Consider the following 7,687-nt stretch of genomic DNA (forward strand, 5'->3'; position numbering starts at 1 on the left):
TGTTATGTATTTGACAAGCAAATAAAATCAGAATATAGTTCTCTGAACATCAGGTATTTCTTCATTTATCAGTTTTGAATAAATTCTTTTAGTTTTTTCTCCTTCCTTGATAGACTTCTAAATAATAAATTATATATTTTTTCTTTTTGGGAGAGGCAGTAATAACTTGTATAAAATGGATTTAGGTTTTTCAATATAATGCTCAGTACTTATAACTAATGCACATCATATGTGGTGACAGAGACATTTATTACTCACAAATATCCACAAGCTTCCTTACAATTTCCAGCTCTCTTTCTGTTTGCATGATCTTGTGATGAATTTTGGTTAATGGTGTTACTCTGCAGATCTTTCTTCCCTTCTGCCGTAAACTGGAAACCTCATCCCAAGATTAAAAGAGAAAGACATTCTTTATAGACACCTGTTGACCAGGAAAGTCACCAAAGAGCAACAGAACATAACCTTGTGAAAAATGAATCTGTTATATTAAGCCACTGAGGTTTCAGATTTGTTTCTCACTTCAGCTTCAACTAACTATATACTTACCCATACAAATATTAATGACTAGAAGTGAGTTCTGCCGTAAAAACAAAGAAATATAAAACTCTAAAATATGTGCCATTAGGTTAATAGATGGGCAGTAGAAAGTGGAAAAAACAAAGTATACTGAGCCTAGGAAGACGGGGATCCATGTTATCCCATGGCAGAATACTTGGTAAAACTTAGTGATAGAGGTGGTGTTGTTGATTACATTCGGCAACTTATTTCAAGAAAATATTGAGTTTTTTTTTTTTTTAAGAAAAGGCAGGGATATAAGTTGAAATGAAAAGAAATAGAGTCCAGAAATTCAAGACCTTGTTAAGATGGAAATGGTGACTGATTCTAGACACCAGTGTATAAGATACATCATTTAAGAAGGCTGTTTTCAATAAATGTAATATAGGCAGCCAGTTAAAATGATTCAGCCCAATAATCAGAAGGTACTCCCCTTTACGTCAAACCAGAGAAGCTAGAGAAGGGTAGGAAAGTGAAAGTCACTCAGTCGTGTCCGACTCTTTGTGACCCCATGGACTGCAGCCCGCCAGGCTTCCCTATCCATCATCAATAACTGGAGCTTGCTCAAACTCTTGTCCATCGAGTCAGTGATGCCATCCAGCCATCCTCTGTCATCCCTTTCTCCTTCTGCCTTCAATCTTTCCCAGCATCAGGGTCTTTTCCAATGAGTCAGTTCTTCCCATCAGGCGGCCAAAGAATTGCAGTTTCAGCTTCAGCATCAGTCCTTCTGAATCCATGGGATTCTCTAGTTCAGAATACTGGAGTGGGTAGTCGTTCCCTTCTCCAGGGGATCTTCCCAACACAGGATCGAACCCAGGTCTCCCACATTTCAGAAAGATTCTTTACCAGCTGAGCCACCAGGGAAGCCCTCATTTTACTCATAAGTGAGCAGCTATGGAGGTAAGACAAAGGTAAGAAAGCAATAAAATGTAGGCAATCTGAGAGTGGTGGTTTATGGCACGGAGCAAACAAAGAGTAAAAGTGTTGAATGTTTTAGAGTTCCACTCATAGAAATCAAGAGTTTGATACAAAAATATTTGTGATTATTCAAAGCATAATAATCCCAAATTTCAAGGGACAGAACACAGACTGAAAAGGAAAGCCCTGAGAAACACTGGTCAAGGGACTTCCTCCCTGATTGCTGAGTTAGGGCCCCATAAATGTGCATCCAGGGTAGGAAGTGGGGCAGGATGTCAGAATTGCCATCAGCCAGGGCAAGCTCTGTGTCCCCCATTTTTGCCCTTCCTAATGGCAGAGTTTCCTGACATTATCCTGCCCCTGTTCCACCTCTGTGTATTGGAGGGAAAAGCCAATTCTGACTCCTCATTGAACTGTTTCTTTGACTTGCTTTCTGTTGCTTTTGCTATTATAATCATGCATAATGTCTTGCCTTAGAGCAACCTGCCCCTCTACCTAAGTGTTAAAGTACCACTGTTTAGAGCCCTGTCCATCTGTAGATGGCAGAAAGGAAGAAATTACACATCCCCTGCCTGAGACTTGCCATTCTAGGAGATATTTCCAGGATTAACGGTCTTTTTACTTTGTTTTCCCCCTTCCCCTCAATCTCTGTTCTATAAAAGAGCCTGGCATCCAGACCCAGATAAGATGGTTATTTTGAGGCATTAGTCTGCCGTCTTCTGAGTAAGCCAGTGATGCCCGGTCACCGTGAGGGAAAGCGCGGCGTCTCGGCCAGCAACACCCGGTCATGGTGAGGGAAAGTGCAGCATCTATTGTATTGAACACTCATCTCAATTTATTCAAATCTTATTTTATTCAAAAAATATTAAAATTCTTGGATGCTGGAATATATTTTACAGAACACCAAATAATCATGTCCAACTGAAACAGGAGGGAAGGGGGCAGGACACAACCTTGAAAAGAATAACATAACCCAAGGACATGACAAGAAAACTGGCTAGAGCCAACTAGGTCCCAGCAAGCAGAAGGCTTGACTTTCAGTGGACCTGGAGTCTCATTATGTGTTCACTGCAGGCATTAACTGCTAAGTGACACACCCACCAGCACCATGACACCTCTAAGGCTGCCCATAAAAGGCTGAAAAGTGGGCAGTGGCCCAGTTCTTGGAAATCTTCACCCCTTTTCCAAAATAGCTGGAATGAACCCCACTTGTTAGCCTATGAAATTACCCAGCTGAAAAAGACTAACCATACAACATTATACCTCCATTTCTTCCCTGTAAATAGGTTCATTAGTACTGCTTTTCTGGATTTCATATTTATTAATTAATATATGATGCTTATTTTTCTGATGACCTAGAAGGGTGGGATTGGAGAAGGGAAGGAGGCTCAATAGGGAGGAGTTTTATATATAATTATGACTCATGTTTTTGTATGGCAGAAACCAATCAATATTATGAAGCAATTATCCTCCAATTAAAAAAGAAAAGAAAACTGACCATATTGTATGGTGGAGCCTCTTGCCTTCTGAGATGGCCCATGCTCCTTCCTATGGAATGTGTTTCTCCCAAGGCCATTCTTACCTTTAGAGAGGGATCACATTCTGTCTATAGGATGTACATCTCCCTACATAAATCCACTTAACTGTCACTTTGTCTCTCACTGATTTCTTCCTACAATGAGCCATAAAAAACCCGAGCTTCATTAAGTCCGAGACTGGCTATGTGATCTCAGTGAAGAGACCATGGGTTCAAGTCCCAAATCTGACTTTGTGGTTTCACAAAGACTTAAAATAATCAAAATTCTTAGACTTTATAATGTATTTTAACGAACACCAAATTCTCATGTCCTAAGAGTTAAACATATATATCTATAATATAAAAATATTAATATATAAACAATAAGAATTTAAAAAGAATTCTAACTATAGTGATGAAATGGAGGGAGACAAACATCCTTAGTGGAATAAGGCATGCAGTGCATTGAAAGGAGACCAGAATAGTAGAGCTGAGTTGATTCTGCATTACCAGATATGTGACATCATATTTCATCTACTATAAGATATGAATCTTTCCATTCATTCACTCTGAATACCTCTGAAATTGCATTGTGACATACCATCTAAGGCATCTTCAAATGGTTGTCAACCAGACCACAATCATGACATAGTTCTCCTTGCCTGTGTACATGACCAAAACTTGATCACAGTTGGTTATTTTTCATGACATCAACTGAGCTGTGGACATTACTGAAAAACCCTATGTTGCTGTCTTTTAAAATTTTCACTATGATTTAAAGTTGAAAAGTTATTGTCTACCTAGAAAAGAACAGGAGAAAGCAGTGGGGCATGAATTTGCTACTTGCAAAGCAAATATTTCCACTGGGAGAGTAAACCCATTCTACATTTTCTTGCAAAGCTGCAACCAAACGCTTTATGAGATTCTTGAAGAAATCCATGGTTGATGATGTGTGACTTTTTTTTATTAATAGTATTGCCTATCATACACAAGCCAAGAAGGCAATGGCACCCCACTCTAGTACTCTTGTCTGGAAAATCCCATGGATGGAGGAGCCTGGTAGGCTGCAGTCCATGGGGTCGCGAAGAGTCGGAGACAACTGAAAGACTTCACTTTTCACTTTCATGCATTGGAGAAGGAAATGGCAGCCCACTCTAGTGTTCTTGCCTGGAGAATCCCAGGGACGGGGGAGCCTGGTGGGCTGCCGTCTATGGGGTCGCACAGAGTCGGACACGACTGAAGCAACTTAGCAGCAGCATCATACACAAGAAAGAGTAAATATTAAAACTTGCAGAATAGATGTGTAGGTCATAGAGGAAGTTAGACAACTTCTGGGCATACAAGAAAATCTGTGTTCCCAAGGAAAGTATCTGGTAGGAACATATGGATTATGATGATGATTTGAGCAGAGTTGGCTCTAAATGGGAACACATTTTAGGATTATCTTAATCACTCTATTTCATTTGTATGCCCTTTTTAATGAATATCCCCAAACTTGATATTAAAGCTTCACCTCCCCCTTCCCCCCGCCCCCGCCCCGTGCCATACAGGAGGTTCTCACGAGCTATCTATCCCATACACAGTAGTGTACTGACTCAGTCCCAGTCTACCCATCCACCCCACCCACAACCCTTACCTCCTTGGTGTCCACACATTTGTTCTCTATGTCTGTCTCTACTTCCCTGCAAACAGGTTCATCTGTAGTATTTTTCTCAATTCCACATATATACACTGATATATGATATTTGTTTTCTTTTTCTGACTTAAAAAATCATACAATCTGTTTGTAGGACATGTATTAAGTTAACCTTAAAAATACATTCCAATATATATTAGGTGCCACCCTTATGGCAGAAAGTGAAGAGGAACTAAAGAGTCTCTTGATGAAAGTGAAAGTGGAGAGTGAAAAAGTTGGCCTAAAGCTCAACATTCAGAAAACTAAGATCATGGCATCTGGTCCCATCGCTTCATGGCAAATAGATGGGGAAACAGTGGAAACAGGAACAGACTATATTTTTGGGGGCTCCAAAATCACTGCAGATGGTGATTGTAGCCATGAAATAAAAAAACACTTGCTCCTTGGAAGAAAAGTTATGACCAAACTAGACAGCATATTATAAAGCAGAAACATTACTTTGCTAACAAAGGTCCATCTAGTCAAGGCTATGGTTTTTCCAGTAGTCATGTATGGATGTGAGTGTTGGACTATGAAGAAAGCTGAGTACTGAAGAATTGATGCTTTTGAACTGTGGTGTTGGAGTAGACTCTTGAGAGTCCCTTGGACTGCAAGGAGATCCAACCAGTCCATCCTAAAGGAAATCAGTTCTGAGAGTTCATTGGAAGGACTGATGTTGAAGCTGAAACTCTAATCCTTTGGCCACCTGATGTGAAGAGCTGACTCATTGGAAAAGACCCTGATGCTGGGAGGGATTGGGGGCAGGAAGAGAAGAGGATAACAGAGGATGAGATGGCTGGATGGCATCACTGTCTCAATGGACATGAGTTTGAGTAAACTCCCGGAGTTGGTGATGGACAGGGAGGCCTGGTGTGCTGCAATTCATGGGGTCGCAAAGGGTCGGACACGACTGAGCGACTGAACTGAACTGAACCTAGAATAGTCAAATTCATAGAGTCAGAAAATACATCTGTAGACGCCAGGGCCAAGGCGGGTGTTGGTTTGGGAGGCTGGGGAGTTAGTGTTTAATGGTGACAGAGAGTCAGTTTAGGAAAGTGAAAAATTCAGGAGATGATGGTGAGAATTGCACAAAAATGTGAATGTCCTTAGTGCCCCTGACTGTCCAGTCAAAATGGTTAAAATAGTATGTTTTGTATTCTGTGACTTTTACCACAATACACATTTTTTTTAAAAAAGAAAGCTTCGCCTTTTCTTACTCAATTCAAATAAAATGTTTATTTTGCAAACTTTATCTGAACTTTGGTTTCCTCTTGGTTAAAAAGGAGATAAGAATGTTTCCCCCTCTTTTGTCATAATTACTGTGAAGATAAGTGAGATAATGCACACAGGAATGCTGCGTACAAAGGAGCACAGGCATAGTTACAGTCACCATACACACTAGAAAAACTGATCACCTGCATTACTGGCAGATCAACAGCAAGCAGTACTCGTTAGTGGTGAGATTCCGGGCAATGCCCTCTGCCTTCCCGTGAAATAAAAAGGACACGAATGAATAAGAGATTAGACGGTTCGCCACAAAGGGATTACCTAAGGCATCCCTTTGTGTCGCTTACAGCTGCCCATTTATTTGTTGTTAATACCAGAGACCTCTCAGCAGGAAGGGAGCATGAAATAAGCGGGGAGGGAATGCTGGAAAAGGGCAAAGGGAAGCCTCCCGCTGGGCACCGCACATTCAGAGGGAGGCTCGTGTCACCTGAACTGACTCACACTCCTAGCTCCACAGGGCTGCTGACGGAGACGTAACCCGCCACACCCATGCACCCAGTGCAGGATGCGGGCTCCTGGGAGACCTTCAGACTGTACTGACAACGGAGCTGCCCATCTTACAGTCATTAACTTTACCCAAGTTTGGAATTCAATATGCTTTACTTTGCTCTATTTAGTTTTTATTATTTTAAATATATACATGCTATTGAATTCTATCATACATGCAGGGAAGTTCACAAATCTTAAGTGTACAGTGTAAGGAGTTGTCACAATGTAGTAATTATTACACAGATCAAGAAATTATTGATACCAAAAGCAGCCTCTCCACAGAATCAGATCTCAGAGACGGGATTTTGAGTGAAGTAAAATAGGACTAACTTTTGAACTATGATGTCGGAGAAGACTCTTGAGAGTCACTTGAACTGCAAGGAGATCCAACCAGTCCATCCTAAAGGAAATCAGTCCTGAATATTCATTGGAAGGACTGATGTTGAAGCTGAAACTCCAATCCTTTGGCCACCTGATGTGAAGAGCTGACTCATTGGAAAAGACCTTGATGCTGGGAAAGATTGACGGCAGGAGGAGAAGGGGATGACAGAGGATGAGATGGTTGGATGGCATCACTGACTCAATGGACATGGGTTTGGGTGGACTCTGGGAGTTGGTGATGGACAGGGAGGCCTGGTGTGCTGCAGTTCATGGGGTCGCAAATAGTTGGACACAACTGAGTGCCTGAACTGAACTCTTGATAAACGTTTGGGTTGTTCTCTGCCCTGGGCTATTGTTATCAAATCTGTAAGATACATTCTCATAAAAATCCTTTGTAAAGATATTTGTACTCATTTCTCTTGGGTATATATATACCTAGGAAGTGTTGGGTCATGGAGAGTGGGTATATGTGTAATTTCATGAAAAACAACGGTCTTCCAAAATCGCGGTACCTGTTGACTAAAAAAATCGTCACAACCTGACAAGAGAGAGTTGTTTTACTTGGTGGATTTTTAGGACTTCAGATGTGGGAGGCGGCATCTCATGTGCTCTGAGGAACTCCTCTGAGGAGCAGGGGAGGGAGTCAGGTTATAAAAAGTTTATAACAGATGGGCAGCCAGTCTGAATATTACAGATGTATCACAGTAAGGAATTCAGTGCTCTTCTATGTCCAGTGATGCTAAAGCTGAAACTGCAGTACTTTGGCCACCTCATGCAAAGAGTTGACTCATTGGAAAAGACTCTGATGCTGGGAGGGATTGGGGGCAGGAGGAGAAGGGGACGACAGAGGATGAGATGGCTGGATG

Source organism: Bos grunniens, chromosome 1 (assembly GCF_055505025.1).
Source record: "Bos grunniens cultivar Pamir isolate PY7600 chromosome 1, Bosgru_T2T1.0, whole genome shotgun sequence".
NCBI lineage: Eukaryota > Metazoa > Chordata > Mammalia > Artiodactyla > Bovidae > Bos > Bos grunniens.